We start from the raw sequence: 8,980 nt of genomic DNA on the forward strand, positions 1-8,980 counted from the left end.
AATGCTGTCAAATACCTTTTCATGTGCTCCTTTTCCTTGTGTAAAATAGAGAGGATACATATCTCATTGGGCTGTTGTGCTAATAAAATAAAGAATGTGTCATGTATATGCTTGGCACAGTTCCTGTCATATAATAGATACTCAGAAAATGCTAGCCAGATACTTATAAGAAAAGAAAAAAGGAGTCCTCATTAGCTTACTTCTAAATGTTTCTACTTTAAATTACTTTTTTTTGTGTGTGTATGATTCCATTTATATGAAATGTCCAGAATAGGCAAACCCACAGAGACAGAAAACTGGAGGTGAAGACAGAGTAATGGGGAGTGACTGCTCATGAGTATGGAGTTTTGGGGGGTTTATGAATTGCATTTCTGTGATAGTTGATCAAGTTCTTTTTTTTTCTCCGTTAAGTTATTATTTTGTTATTAAAAAAAAAAAAACAAAAAACCCATGATTTCTTTATTCTGCTAAAGTGAAAGAATTCAAAATGCACATGGCTTTTTAAAATGCTACAAGTAATCTGGATGCCACTTTCATTTCAACTACAGCTCCTGATCCTGAGGAACAACTGCTCTTCCAGAGTATCTGCTAAAGGAATGGAAATACTCTATCCTTAAGAGCCTGGACTTTCAGCTTCTTTGCTTCTAGTTCAGTCTGCTGTTCAATCTTTGTTCTTCCAGGATTTTTCAATGGATACTTGCTGGAAGATGTGTCACTTTCCTTTTACAAGACCCTTTTCTCCTCTGATCACAAAAATGCCTTGAACATTACAATGTTTTTGCCCTCATGACTAAGCTCCTCAGTCTAATGTAGTACTACACTAGCAAACTGATCAATAAAAAGCCTATAAGTGTCCTTGCATCTCGAAGCAGGACCAAGCACTTCTTGTAGCTGTCTTGGATGAGACTGGCAGTACATACTTTAATTAAGACAAGAGGACGTTCATTGATTATTTACCTGAAGACTCAAAGTATACAATATCTCACATGCTCTTACCAAAAATCCTATAAAATAGGTCTAATTTTTCCATTTTGTAGATGAGTTAACAGAAGCTCAGAAGGGTAAAGGGATGTATTGTGATTTGAGTGGCTGGTATGAGACAGAGCTAGGACCTTCTTTTATTACCCTCTTGGCTTATTTGATATTTACCGGCATTATAAAATCATAGGACTTAAAGAGTTTTCAGGAGATTTTTAAAAAGGTAACTGGAACTCTCTCTGCCACACATACTCTGTGTGTGTACATCTGTTTTCTCTTTTCTTTCTCTTTCCATCATTTTTAGAAGGGAGAACTGATCATTTTATAAAAAGTATTTTTCTTAGAGATTATTTAAGATACAGTGGATTGCCAAATATTGTAAATGAGAGAGAATTAAAATGTAGGACTGAGGGTGCAAAGAAAACATTCAACAAATCCTAAAAGACCTCAGAAAGGCTTCAGACATATCCTCTCACACAATCCCATACTTTCACACAACATTTTGAGTTGGCAAATCCTTGGAAGACTGAATCAGGGTGGCCTAGGCCCCCTCATGCCAGCCTTGGGAATCTTTTCAAATCCTGCCAACTGAAAACAAACCAACTACTCCCACCCAAGTCTTGGTGCATTTGAATTTCTTTCCCTCTTGCCGAAACCTGATTTCCTGTTTCTAAGAAAAAGAGACTTAAATGCCTCTTTAAAAAAATGACTCCTTGAGACAGCTTAAACATCAAAGACCTCTTAGAAAGTAGGGTTTTGTTTGGCTAAGTGTACATGAGTCAGAAAATTTCTCATTGAATTTCCCCTTTTAAGTGCTAAGGATTTTTACTAGAATTGAGCAAAAGATTTATGGACAAAACCATTCTGGGGTCTTCCAGGAACCTTCATCTAGTTCAAGCTATTCATTGTACAGATGAGGCATAAGAATCCCAGAGAAAGAAAGTGACTTAGCTAAGGTCTCACAGCAAGGAAACATAGGCTTTAGTCCCAACCCCAAGCTCTTAATCTCCAGTCTCAGGCTATTTCCTTACATCTTCCAATTTCTTTTAAAATTGGAAGTTATAAAAACTTTGTCAAAGTCAAAAGTAATTTAAGAAGAAAGGTCTGGCAATCTACTTCCAAAAATTTAGACATTGAAATATCCCACAGAGTACAGTTTTAATCTGACACACATAGGTCATAATCAACTCAAATGCAACTGGTGTTTTGGTTCTGTTTTTTAAGTTCATAAACAATACCCTTTAAGGAGCTCTGGTTGCAAAGTGGTTATGAATCGGGCTGCGAACCGCAAGGTCAGCAGTTCAAAACTACTGGCTGCTCCGTGGGAAAAAGATGAGGCTTTCTGCTCCCATAAAGATTTACAGCCTCAGAAACCCTGTACAGGGTCGCTATGAATTGGAACCGACTCCACAACACACAGCCACCACCAAACAATGGAACAGAAATCTGGAAGATTCTTTATGAAGACTAAATAAATGCTATAATACATCTTAAAAATTAAAATGAACCTTACCAATTTTTAAATTCAAATATTTGTTCAATGAATGTTTGAAAAAAAAGCTAGAATTTCTTTAAAAAATAACTCTTGTTTAAAAATCGAGATATAATTCTTGGTGCAATTGAATACCATAAAGCATGCATAAGTAAGTGGCTTCTACAATATTTAAAAACTTGAGGGCTGAAGACTGGGGCAGGCATGTGGTACCTGTACTGCATCCTGTCCTGGTCCCGCCAAGGCAGTGACTGAGGTAGCTGAAAGGAAGTGTTGGACCTAATTCACAGGGTTGTTGGTAAGAGCATGTGAGCCAATGTATACTTTGACTCCCCCAGTACGTATTCAATGAATGTCCTCTTTTCTTGGTTTACTGGCTTCCATCACAGACCAATGTTTTTGTAGGATGCTCAGTTGATTCTTTGTCATTCTGCAAAGCTCTCGTGAGGAGGCTTTAGTCATGAGGGGTGGTATGATGTGCCTGAAGAAGCAATAGACCATGAGCCAGGTGACCTCTGATCTTACCAAATGACTTTGTGAGCTATAAATAAGATAGAAATGTTCAGTCTCCTTGTTTCAATGATGTAGGTCAGTCTAGAGTGACTAACAGGATGTAAATCATGAATGGGGCAAGATTTTCAGGCATCTCTGGGTTTGGATGCAGAAGTTACCTGAGATATTCCTGAGATGAAAAGTTATAGGCTAGCGGTGAACCGAGGATGAAGACTCCACTTTGGGAAGTCACACTCCTTCAACTTTTTCCATAGACTTGTAAGAAAAAAGAAATCTCTAATGCTGGCAAATACTTGGATCTGGGAATAAGAAAGTGTAAGGGCCTGAGAAAAGTAAATAAGGCAGGAATAGCTGTCATCTCTATTTTGGTGGTTGTGAGTGAATTGGTCTGATTTAAAGGCAGAGAATGGTCTACAGTAGTGGATTCTTTGTTAGCTAATAGTCTCTTAGGAATGCAGTCACAAGTGTTGGAGTTGGATGAGTCCATTCACATTTTCTAATTATATGCTGTTACAAAATGGGTTTCAGAGAATTGGACAAAGACTGTTGAAGTATAAGAACTCTGGAGGCTCTGTGATTAAGTCCTTGGCTTCTAACCAAAAGGTCAGCCGTTTGAACCCATCAACTGCTCTGCAGGAGAAAGATGTGGCAGTCTGCTTTTATAAAGATTTACAGCCTTGGAAACCCTACAGGGCAGTTCTACCCTGCCTTATAGGATTGCTGTGAGTCAGAATAAACTTGACTACAGTGAGTTTTTGTTGCATTATGAAGTTAAAAGAAGAATCAGAAATACCAAGGGCTTGGCTACAGACCTGATATTTACTGGGGTGAACTGCTCCTGTGGTTGTTTGGGCTGTTCCATTCTGTTTGATTAAAGGTCACCTAATTCAGTAGTTAGACTTTAATCTGGTATTCACTTGGTTTAGTAGCTTATCCCTGATGTAGGGAGAAAGGAGATCCTATTTTCAAGGATATAAATATTATATAAACTCCTTATTAAATCTTAAAGTAAACATAGACAAATACAAATGTAGATCACCTGGGTGAGGGAAATCATAGACACCATGATGAGTTTCCAGAGTTCTAGTTTCACAGGTGACCTTTTATAGGGCACAAAGAACAAAGTAATCTCCTCCCACAACCGTGCCTGAAGGCAGCAGCCATGCATCACATACCCACAGGGCCTATAGAAAGCAGAGAGGGAATTATTGCAGCTAGCACAAAAGCTTACAATTTGAGGTTCTCAGGTTATGACAACACAACTAGTCAACCATTAAGAGTATGTCTAAGAATGTTATTATGAGAGAAGTGGCCCCAAACCCACTTTTAAATATGTTCTTTTTCAAATTCTGGCAGCTCAGCTGTTGGAGGTGCATGAGACACTCAAGAAAATTTTTCATCTGAACACTTACACCTAGGCACAAAATGGAATTTAGCTCTGCCTGATTGGAGCTGTTCATTGGTAAAAAGCTTTCAGATTTCATGCTGTACAGCACACCATAATATTGTCCTGCTTAACTTGAAGTCCATCTAGTCAATTTAGATTCATGGTGATCTCATGTGTGTCAAAGTAGAACTATGTTCCATACTATTTTCAGTTACTGACATTTTAGAAGTAGATTGCCAATCATTTACACCAAGGTGCCTCTGGATGGACTTGATCTTTCAACTTTTGGATTAGTAGCCATCTGTGCTAACCATTTGTACTCTAAAACATGAACTTGAATGCTGTAATATGTCACCTATGTTCCTATTCAGGAATGAATGATCTGCTTCCCCTTGGCTGAATATTTGGCTGACTCTTTCTAGAAATTGTCCTCACCTAGAAGAGTTGCCTTATGCAAGGTCATGCCTCCTACATTGGACAATCAACATTCAATGACTGGTCAATAGAGAAAGGCTATTTTCCATGCTGCAATATGGTTAACTTTGAAGGGCCATTCCAACTCCTGAATGCCCTGTATGGGTCAGCTGATAACCTTGTTGAGGTCTTTGCTACAGCCCAATTTTTAATTTTGTTCAGTTCAGGTGTGGTATCATGGGATAAGCACTTTACCTCAAGGTCAGTTTGAACTGCAAGGTCGCTTATTCACACTCACCAGCAGCTCTTCGGAAACCCTATACAGGGTTGCTATGAGTCAGAATTGACTCGACGACACACAACAACAACAATTATATATCCCTTAAGAACATACTCTGATACATTTTCTGCATGATAGGGATCCTGGTGTGGTTCTGTAGGATGTTGTTGTCAGGTGCCATCAAGTCAGAACCGACTCATAGTGACCCCATGCATAGCAGAACAAAACAATGTCCGATCCTGGGCCAACCTCACTACCACTGCCACACTTGACGCCATCAATGATGCCACCTGGCCGATCCATCTCGTTGGGGGTCTTCCTTTTTTTCTCTGAACCTCCATCTTACCCAGCATGACATCCTTCTCCAGAGACTGTTCCCTCCTGACAATAAGTCCAAAGTATGAGAGACGAAGTTTAGCTATTCTGGCCTCCAAGGAGCACTCTGGCTGCACTTCTTCCAAAACAGATCTATTGGTTCTTTTGGCAGTCCATGGTACTTTTAGTATTCTCCTCCAACACCACAATTCAAAGGCATCAATTCTTCTATGATCTTCCTTATTCACTGTCCAGCTTTCGCATCCATATGAGGTTATTAAAAATATCATGGCTTGGGTCAGGCGCACCTTAGTCCTCAAGCTGACATCTCTGCTCTTCAACACTTTGAAAAGTTCCTGTGCAGCAGATTTGCTTAATGCTGTAGGATAAGTACTACTAACCACAAGGTTCAAACCCACCAACCACTCCTTGGAAACCCTATACAGGGCATTATGAGTCAGAACTAACTTGACAGCATTTAACAATAATGACAACAGTTTCCATTCCAGAGCCCACTTCCTGGAAAACACGATCTGCAGCATAACATCTTAATAGAAGAACCCTGGATTTAAAGAATATTATCCTAATTCCCAAGAGGAAAGTCTTGGAAAAAAAGACAACCAAAACTGGCATGTGGTTGAAGTCAGAATTTGTTGCTCTCATAAATTAAAGAAGGAATGGACAGATCCAAGCCCCAACTTTCAAAAAGCCGAACATGACTAGAGGTCATCTTTTTGGCCATGATTCAAGATCATGAGTATGTGAAGGGAATGACACATATGTTGAGAAAAAAAAAAAAAAAAAAATAGCTGTATTTTTATTTTAAAAAATAGTTTTCTTAATCGTGGAAATCTCTTTCACCAAAAATGTTCACACAGAGTTGTTACATCTGACAGGTGTGAAAAGCAGAGCTGACACAGTGTTTGCAGTCCAATCTGGCTGCTGTGTTGTAACTGCACACAGGAGATGGGAGTTATTTGGCCCAATTATTGTGTAACTGTACCCCATCTGGTGTGAACTGTTCAGCACTTGGCCAGATCCACTTTCTAAGAAAGGAAGAAGTTAAGAGGGGCTTTTGCAAAGTCAGCACATTTTCCTTCCAGCTGTTTCGAAGATGTTTTGGCATTACTGGCATGTGGGGTAGTAAACACGGACTAGGTATAGGGATGTGAGTAGAAGTTTCCCACCTGCAGAGCTGGTCAAAGAGACACATGCTAACCTTTATTTACATCAATATTAGCCTCATTTTAAGTGCTTTTTAGGGGATACTGGTAGTTCATGGTAGAATTCTCACTTTCCATGTTGGAATTTGGAGTCTATTCCCAGCCAAGGCATCACATGTACAGCCACTGCCAATCTGCTAGTGGAGGCTTGCATACTGCTATGATGTTGAACAAATATCACTGGGACTTCCAGACTAAGGTAGACCTGGTGATCTTCCAAAACAATCAATGAAACCCCTATAGATGATAATAGATCTCTAAGTCATCTAGGATAGTACAGGACTGGGCAGCATTTTATTCTGTTGTTCATGGGGCAGCCATGAGTCAGGGACTTAATCGAGAGCAGCTAACAAAAACAAATGATCTTTATATTAAACACAGTGCCAACTCACAGAGGCTTATGCACTTATGGGCATGAGAATCACTAATCATTTTGAATTGTTCACGGTTTGAAATTAGGCCTCCTGGGGTCTTGGATTCCTCTGTTTTAGACTTTGTTGTTGTTGTTATGTGCCATCAAGTCACTTCCGAATTATAGCCATGCTGTATAGGGTTTCCAAGGAGCAGCTGGTGGGTTTAAACTGCTGACCTTGTAGTTCACAGTCCAGTGCTGATCCTATAGGACCACACCAGGAGTTTTATACTTAAGTAGACCCTCAGTTCTTGATAATGTCACTCCATGTATCCATACACAAAAATTTTCCAAGGCTGTCTTCTGGGTAATAGTGAAGAGTTCTCTATCTGATGCTCAAGGTCTTTCATGGTAGAGACTCAAGGAAGACTTTCTTGCCACTTTCTAGCACTTCTGATATTCTCTTTCTAAGCACATGGAATGATTGTCCTTCTAGCCTTGTGAAGTTAGCAAAGGCTGTGTGATTTCATTTGGCCAGTGAAATGAGTGTTGAAGTGACTGATGTTAATTCTGGGTGGAAAGGATCAAAAGCTGAATTTTGAGCATTCCCCATGGTCCCTCTTCCCTTGCTGTGGTGATCATGAAAAGTATACATTGAAATGGAGGACTTGTAAGATTGAAGACTACTGGAATTCTGAGTCAACAAGGAGGAAAGCTGCACTTAGATCTACAAGCGACTCTGTATGAACTAGACTTTTTCTGTGTGTTTGGCACTAACATTTTGAGGTATCATTGCAGCATAATTTAGTCTACGAATACTGATAACAAAATTATTTCTCCTATTATCATTTATTTGTAGGTACTTCCTTTAAGGAAAGAACATGGATTTTGACATTAGAATACTTCAGTTAGATCTTAGCTTTTCCACTTGTTAAGTGCCATCAAGTTGCCTTGAACCAAATGCCATACCAGAGTGCCACTTATTAGCTGTGTGATTTTGAGGTTGAGAAGCCATTGATTTACTCAGTTTTTATCTTTAGAGAAAAAAGATAAATAATATGTTTTATATATAATGGTTTTTCTTGACTCATAATTGTTGCTAAGTACTGTCGAGATGTTTGGACTCATTTATACCCTGTATAAAGTGTTGACGAGCAGAGATGTCAGCTTGAGGACTAAGGTGTGCCTGACCCAAGCCATGGTATTTTCAATAACCTTGTGTGGATGCGAAACCTGGACAGTGAATAAGGAAGGTCGTAGAAGAATTGATGCCTTTGAGTTGTGGTGTTGGAGGAGAATACTGAAAGTGCCATAGACTGCCAAAAGAACCAGTAGATCTGTTTTGGAAGAAGTACAGCCAGAGTGCTCCTTGGAGGCCAGGATGGCTAAGCTCCATCTCTCATACTTTGGACATATTGTCAGGAGGGAACAGTCGCTGGAGAAGGATGTCATGCTGGGTAAGATGGAGGGTCAGAGAAAAAGAGGAAGACCCCGAACGAGATGGATTGGCCAGGTGGCATCATTGATGGCGTCAAGTGTGGCAGTGGTAGTGAGGTTGGCCCAGGATTGGACATTGTTTCATTCTGCTGTGCATGGGATCGCTATGAGTCGGTTCCTACTCGATGGCACCTGACAATAACAACAATACCCTGTATAGGGTTTCTAAGGAGTGGCTGGTGGGTTTGAACTTCAGACTTTGTTGTTAGCAGTCCAGCTCTTATCCTAAAGCACCATAGCATGACTCCCTGATTCACAGCAGGTCAACATAAAATATTTCTTTTCTTCTCTCTACCCACACATAAGAGACACCAGGTGACTTTCTTTTGCCTCCAACTTCTCTGCACTTTAGACAAGGAATCTCCCAGATTCCTTATTCTAATTTTTTATTTTTATAAATTACAATATCATAAGAGATCATTCACTAAATTCACAATAAAAAGTTTTAAAAAAAGAATCAAAAAAAAGAAAGCAGTCTAGGGTTTATATATGTCATAGAAGATGATCTTAGCTTAAAAACTGAGAAAAG

The 8,980-nt window shown here is 39.5% G+C and overlaps 1 pseudogene; it reads right to left on the bottom strand.

Annotated features, from left to right (window-relative positions):
- Positions 1 to 538: 538 nt before the first annotated feature.
- The window catches only part of LOC102839794, a 39,296-nt pseudogene continuing 30,854 nt past the window's right edge, over positions 539 to 8,980 (bottom strand).

The sequence above is a fragment of the Chrysochloris asiatica genome, unplaced genomic scaffold (genome assembly GCF_000296735.1).
Source record: "Chrysochloris asiatica unplaced genomic scaffold, ChrAsi1.0 scaffold00026, whole genome shotgun sequence".
Lineage (NCBI taxonomy): Eukaryota > Metazoa > Chordata > Mammalia > Afrosoricida > Chrysochloridae > Chrysochloris > Chrysochloris asiatica.